Genomic DNA, 7,841 nt, shown 5'->3' on the forward strand with positions numbered 1-7,841 from the left:
CCCACCCCCCCCCTTCCCCCGAGTGCACAAATTTTTGTGCACCGGGCCTCTAGTATAGTATAATAGAGTATTATAGTATATATTTTGTTGTGTACACTTGGGGTCAGCATTTCACAACAAAGAGAGCAACATAGAAAAGACAGGAGACTTGGAGCTAAGAGTCTTGCATTTGGAATCAAGTTGCTTTTTGGAGTTCTAATTCTATTTGTACGAAGTAATATAGGGCAGGCTGCATAATCTGTTTGAACTTCCATTTCTTTTGTGATTTGGGATGTAAAGGAGGTAATGGATGTGAAATGCTTAGTAAATTGTCTATGCTAGTTATCCTGAAGATGGTGATTAATACTTTGCATTTGTAGAATGGTTTGCAATTTACAAAGAGCTTTAACAAAGGTTATCTCAGATGATAGTGACACACCATTGATGCTCGTTCATTCTATTCATTCATCCAACAAATATTTTTTGGAGTGTTTGCTAGGTGCTCAGCATTATCCTACAGGTTGGAGTGATTTAGCAGTGAAACAGCAAGGGGAAAATTACTTGCCTTCATAGAGTTTGCATTTTAATGAGGAAGATAGATAACCTATTAAGTGAAATATTTCATATATTAGATAATAACAATAATAAATGTAACCTCAACTCTTGCATGGTGAGTGTAGCTCAGTAGTTGGATCCATATTTTGATTCACAAACTAGTAACGTTTTTCCACTAAAAACTGTAAACTAGTTACAGTTAGACTACAAACTTTTTTTTCAAATTTTGTACTATTTTTAAAACATTGAGGGGATTAATTTTTTGATTTGTTAGCACACATCACCAAAATTCATGAAATCTCTTCTAGCTAGCTCTAAGATTCTATGAGTTATTGGCTAAAAGCATAGGATAAACATAGATCTCTAATACCTGTCTCTATTTATATGTGTCTGTTAAGTATATTCCAAATAAAGCATTCCAGCAAATCAAAGATTATTCTTAAAAAATAATTAATTATTAAAAAACATTAAATAATCGTGGCATTCCTTTACCTTTATACATGAGGTAGTTGTATTCATGGATTATGTGTCTTAAATTGAGCACCAAGCCTGGGAAAAAGCTTTGGTGATGTGGCAACTCCATTCTGGCTCTTAGAAGACACAAAAGGATCATGAAAAGGTGTTGTAGTGCATGTAAACACTAAGATTTGTCTGCCAACTCTGAGTTTAAATTTATTGAAAGCTGTAGTAAAGACAGGAGTTATTCTTAGGATAATGTACAGCAATTAAATATTGGCCAGAAGTCACTATTCTGCATCATGGGGCAGGTGCTGAATTTAGGCCTTGGTAGAAAAATTCATACTTGCCCCATTAAAATGTTTTGAGATTTAATCCTAAAAAATGTCTTCTAGTTTTTATCTCAGGAAAGGAAAATAATGTGTTTTGTTTTTCTGGACTTAAACTTCTTTTTAAAGTTATTGAAGAAATATTCCTGCTATTTAAAGAGAATGGTCAGGAGCTTAAACTTTAGAAGCAGACAGAATCATTGTTCCACCACTTACTAACTATAAACTTTAAGAAGGATGTCATTAAAACTCCAAAAATATATCTGGCATCTTTCCCCTTTTCTCCTCTCCATCCTGTTCCAAATTACAAATTCTTCTCCATAATTACTAGTGACCTTATTACAAATGATATCTGATAGTCTGATCCCAGACATCATTCTCATCCTCTTCCTCCCCCACCTACTCCCTTCAATTGCTTTTTCTTGCACTAGGATGAAGTCCAGACTTCTTACCTTGGCCTTGGCCTTGGCCTTGGCTTACAAGACCCTAGGGATCTGATCCAGCCTTGCCTCGCTGAGCTCACCTCTGTCTTGCTCACTGAACTTGTGCCCTCTGACACTCCTAAACTCACTAAGCTGATTCCCCGCTTGAATCTTGAACACATCCTGTTTCCTGTGCTCAGAACATGCTCTACCTCATTCTTCACATGGCTGACTCTTTATCCCTCAGGCCTTAGACTTTCCCTTACTACCCAGTCTAAACAGGTTCTCCTGTTATGCTCATTCATAGAACCATGTTTTTTTCCCTGCCATGACACTTGTCACAGTTTTTCACTTTTTATTCACTTGTTTTTATCGGCAATATCTGAATTCCTTCCTCCCCCAATTATAATCTTTATCTCTTTTTAAAAAAATATATATTTTATTGATTTTTTACATAGAGGAAAGGAGAGGGATAGAGAGTTAGAAACATTGATGAGAGAGAAACAGCCATCAGTTGCCTCTGCACACCTCCTACTGGGGATGTGCCCGCAACCAAGGTACATGCCTTGACTGGAATCGAACCTGGGACCTTTCAGTCCGCAGGCCGACATTCTATCCAGAGCCAAACTGGTTAGGGCGATCTTTATCTCTTTTGGGTTTGCTGCTGTATACCCAGCCCTAAGAGTTTTTTAGTAGGTACTCAATACATCATTGTTAATGTTGAATGAATAAAATATCTCCATGATCTTTCAAAGCCTTAATTTGCTCATCTTAAAAATACACATAATGCCCTGGCCAGTGTTTTGAGTGTCAACTGTGCACTAAAAGGTTTCATGTTTGTTTCCTGGTCAAGGGCACATACCTGGGTTGCAGGTTCGATCCCAGCCCCAGTCAGGACACGAGTGGGAGGCAATCAATGTGTCTTACATTGCTCTCTCTCTCTCTCTCTCTCTCTCTGTCTCTCCCATCCATTTCACTCTCTCTAAAAATCAGTGGAAAAATATCCTCAGGTGAGGATTAACAACAAAACACACAACACATAATAATTCTTACCTGTAAAATTATTATGTGAATTAAACAATATTAAAATATATAAAACACTTAGCACTGTTCTTGACAGAGTCCTCATCGAATGGAGCAGCAGCAGCAGCATGATCACCAGATGTCTAGGAAGCCCACTGTATGTGTAAGGCATTGTTAAGGTTTACACAATGTATTTTAAAAAGAGAATTCTGTTAGGCTTTTGTTTACCTAGTCTTTACAATAAAAAAAAAATTATCATTGGTCCTCATCTCTATGAAATTAAAATGTGGAATTCCAGCAGTGGTTCCATACATTTTAATGGAACATTGATATGAACTAGCCTCAGCTTTGTAATGTCACAGTTATTAGAGCTATGCTGTACTTACAGAAGGGTAATTACTTTGGGTAGTAATTTCCTAGTCTGCCCCCTCTGCACTCTGGCCAGCTGGCATTGCAAAGGAAGCCCTGCTTTTATGTGTACACACAATCAGTCTGTAAAATCCCATTATCCCCAACTTCCACACCCCTGTGGCTGCATGCTTCCCTTTGAAGCCTGTTAAAGAAGAAAAAAAAACTTTCAAGGCAGCACTGAGGTTTACTTCTAATCTCATTTCACTCAAATAATGTAAAAATGAGATGGGGGATAGGAAGTGGGAGGGGTCCATAATGTGATTTACTTGCCCCTTCACCTGCAATTCTATGATACTTGTGGGAAAGCTTGGTAAAAATTGGGGTGGGTGAATAGAAATACTTCTTCAGTGTGTATTTTGAAATAAATTTGGATTTACTTACGTTTTGATGTTCAAACAATAGAGCAAGGGTGATTTGGTTATTCTAGTTCTTTTTCTTTCATCTTTTCAGAATGTCTTTACTATTTAATAGGAGTTTCTACCGATCTCTCATGGCCAACATGCTTCTTTTTTCTTTTTTTTTTTTTAACTGTGATCATCTGTTGGAGTCCTAGGTGCAATGCCCTACTCTGTGCTCCTTTTCTGTTCTGTGTCTCTAAGGATTTGACCTCCTTTTTGGCCCATCTCCTAACTGCTTCCACTGAGACCACTGCAATTCTTTACCTTTGGGTTCCAGTTCCCCATACAAGGAACATTTTTCTTAATGTTTTTTCCACCACCTTGAATTAATTGACTTCTGTTCCCTGAGAATGACCCCTCCCTGCTACCTGTTGCATCTCTTGTTGTTACTATTTGATGTAACGATGGGAGGGGAGAGGGAGTTTCAAATAAATTTTTCCTGCCCCTGAGAGACCACTTTCCTGACTGTGATTCCGTCACCTTTATTCAGAAGCCTTACTTTGGAAGTGCTTATTTTACATCAACATCACCTGATATCATCACTGTCTTCCTCTTCTTAATCTCTGGGACATTTTCTGATCTTGCTTAGGAATGGTTTTAGAGATCTTACCATCATTCCAACCTTTTCCAACTCTCTGAGTGATTTTGTCGTCCTTGCTGGTGACCCTTTCAAAACAGTATGTTGTCAGACACTCTTCAGTCGTCTAGAGTCACAGCCGTGAGTTGGCCCACACCTCTGTGCATCTCCAGGTTTGTTTATGTTTCCTCCTATGAAATATGCTCCTGCCCTCACTGTAGATTCCTGATTCAGTATACCCCATCTTATTCCTGTGGTCAACAAATATCCCTCCTGGAATTCACTTCCTTTTTATCTATCTTGATCCTTCACATAACTGACCAAGATTCCTTCACCCTCCAAACTTCTTAGAGTTGTAAGCATTATTTTTGGTTTCTTTATCTCCCATTATCCTGTCAATATCCTGGAGACTTTTGCCTTGTTGCTTTACTGACACTGCATTCAAAATCCCTGTAGATCTCCTCTTTTTCTATATTCAGCAGTGTCCTCTTCCCAGTCTATATTTCTGACTGCATTTTAAAAATATATTTTTATTGTTTTCAGAGAGGAAGGGAGAGAGAGAGAGATGTAGAAATATCAATAATGAGGGAGAATCATTGATCAGCTGCCACCTGCAGGCCCCTCAATGGGGATCAAGCCCGCAACCCGGGCATGTGCCCTCACTGGGAATCAAACCATGACCTCCTGGTTCATAGGTGGATGCTCAACCACTGAGCTACGCCAGCCAGGCCTGACTGCATTTTTTACTTCCTCCTTTCTTAATATTTCTAGCTCCCTGATTTCATAATATTTTCTTCTCATGATTCTTCTTCCTTTGTGACCCCCCACATTGTTTTGTTTTAGTTTTTGGACTCTTCTTCCCTCTCCTATCCTTACAAAGGGCAAGGGTACCTTTGATCATCTATTTTCTCTCTCTCTCTCTGCCCACTTTCTGTTGGTGATCTCATCTAACCTCTCAATTTTGATAATAACCTTCTAGGTATGAATTCCTCTCCTGATGCTGAGGATCTGTCCCCAGACATTCATTTCCAACTTCCTATAGACATTCCAGAGGGATACCATAAAAATATGTTAAACCCAAGGCAATTACAATTTATCATCTAAACTGAGTCACTATGAAAGTTTAAAGAGGGCAGTGTTAATAGTTAGCCAGTGTAAAGCTGTACTGTGCATATGGTCACCCATTCAAACCCAGTATGTACAAAAATACTCTGAAATTTGCTTTTCTAGTGTTTTCTATCATTAATTGCCCCATCAGCATTCTTTTTACCTGAGCTGAAAATCATCTTCAAATCTTTCTTATTCTTTCCTCAGTTTCCAATTTCTAGGAATTCTACCTTTCCTGTATTTTTTGAATTATATTTAAAAATAAAAAGAAAACGATTTTCCCCTGCTCAGGCCATTATTGCTGCTTGCCTGGAATGCTGTATAGTCTTCTAACTTGTCTTCTTACTTCCAGATGCCTCTCATTCATCCTTCATCTAGTATTCTTTATTTCTACTAAATATCCCTCAAGTACACTGATTGTTTATGCACCAGCCATATAATATCAAGCAGACTTCTCAATATGAAATTCAACACATTACAAAGCCTGACATAAAACTAAAATAAAATCAATCAGTGGTCTTCAGCCTCATCAGAATCACCTTTGGAATTAAAAAAAATTAAATGCCGAACCTCACTTAACCTGGGAGATTTAAATTTGGTAGCTCTGTTTTGAGGACTGGTTATCTTAATAAAGCCTCCCCAAGTGATCCTGACCAAAGCCGCTGAAAATCATTGCCCTATTTTCCTATCTCCATGACTTGATTACCATTTTCACTCCATAGCCAGTATCTTCTTTTCTTTCTTTTTAAAAATATATTTTTTATTGATTTCAGAGAGGAAGGGAAAGGGAGAGAGATATATAATCACCAGTGATGAGAGACACATTGATTGGCTGCCTCCTGCATGCCCCTCACTGGGGATCAAGCCTGCAAGCTGGGCACCAGAAATCGAAACATGACTTCCTGGTTCATAGGTCGATGCTCAACCACTGAGCCATGCTGGCCGGGCAGTATCTGCTTTTCTTGCTTTCTCTTTCAATACCTTCATATCTTTCAATACCCAGCCCTAATTTTACCTCCTTCGTGAAGTCTTCCTTGTTTCATCCAAGCAGATGTAATTATTTATTTGATACTGCAGTCACAGTAAACTTCCATTAGATTATATTCATATCTAACAACCTCTAGACAATACAGTTCTTGAAGGCAAGGCTTTTGCTGTTTATAATATAGAGAAGCCACTCAGTGAAGATCATTGGCTATTGAGATTACTTGTAGATACATTTTACACTCTCACAATAAGCATGAGTTTCGTTTTGCTAATTTAACCAAAGTCCAAAAGCATATAGTGCAGAAGCTTCAATTCCAAAACCATGCTAAATTAAGATTTGCTAATCATGCTAAGTAGGAGAAATGAATTAAAATTTTAAAGGCCTCTACTGTTTTCAGCAGCAGATGAGCTAATATTAAATATAGTGGTGGATTGGTGCCTTTAACTCCCACACTTCAGGTTTTAAAGCATGTGGGTCTCTTTGGATTCCTCGTGAAAACTGCCATGTTGGCATGTAGTTATACAACATGCTTTAGTCAGAAACTGTAGTTAGTAAAGCAGAGTTTTTTAGTAGTTCCTTTGGCACAGGGGAATACCTTTACTAACACAGACTTGCTAAAATATAGAGCACAGTGTCGTTTTAATAGGGAATCAGAGTGTAAGCACAGTGATTTAATGTGGTTACTAGAGGCTGCATCCAAAAACAATTTCTGATTTTTGTCAAACAATCAGCAAGGGAGTGATTTTTACCTCTTTTTTTGTAACTTCACCAGTTGTATTCTTGTTAAATCTGTCAGCTTTATACTCAGGATTGGATATTTTCCCTACAGTTTTGTGTTAGTATCTGATCAATAAAAATTGTGAATATTTCATTTGGGATATATGCAAATGTATCTGTAGTTAATTTAGTGCCCTTTAAGTTGACTTGTGGTTTTGTTCTATTGAAAGGATATCTATTTTTTCAGCAAAGCATTTGGATTTTGTAGCAAGCCTAGTTAAAGAATAAAGGTTTAACCTCTCTGTGTTTTCTATATTTGCTGGTATAAGACATGTTTCTGGTTTATCCCAGGTAAAATTATTAAATGCACAGGAAGACAAAATTTCCTGTGGTCATGGAAGGTATACTAACTGGAAAATAGTCAATATAATCTCTTGGCTTTTTGATTTTTATACTCATAGGTTTATGGGGACTTTATGGAACCATCTAGCTCTTTCCCTGACTTCAGTCAGGACTGCAGCTGAACTACTCAAAACCTCTGAAAGCAAAGTCAAATTTCCTTCAGAACATGTTTCCTATATTTAAAGTTAATCACATTTATTTTTGCAAAGTTATTCCTAGAAAACAGCTAACCTCCATAACAGGAATCAAAAGATAAAATATTGGAAAACATTTGAAGATGGCAAATGAATAATGAATGAGGTTACTTAGGCAGCGGAGAGATTCATTAGCATAGTAAGAAGGAGCAATATCTAGCAAAAACCTGGGACCACCTGGCTAACTTTTCTTGACCAAATAGTAGTAACTTCAATTTGTTGAACATTTATACAGTTTCCATGCATATCACCTCATTTAATCCTTATAGCAACCCTGTGAGGT

General features: G+C 37.6%; 1 protein-coding gene across 3 annotated transcripts in view; it reads left to right on the forward strand.

The window, feature by feature from the left end:
- Positions 1–7,841, forward strand: part of MACROD2 (MACRO domain containing 2) — a 1,947,520-nt gene that overhangs the window by 270,827 nt on the left and 1,668,852 nt on the right. The window lies entirely within an intron of this gene.

Source organism: Myotis brandtii, unplaced genomic scaffold (genome assembly GCF_000412655.1).
Source record: "Myotis brandtii unplaced genomic scaffold, ASM41265v1 scaffold137, whole genome shotgun sequence".
NCBI lineage: Eukaryota > Metazoa > Chordata > Mammalia > Chiroptera > Vespertilionidae > Myotis > Myotis brandtii.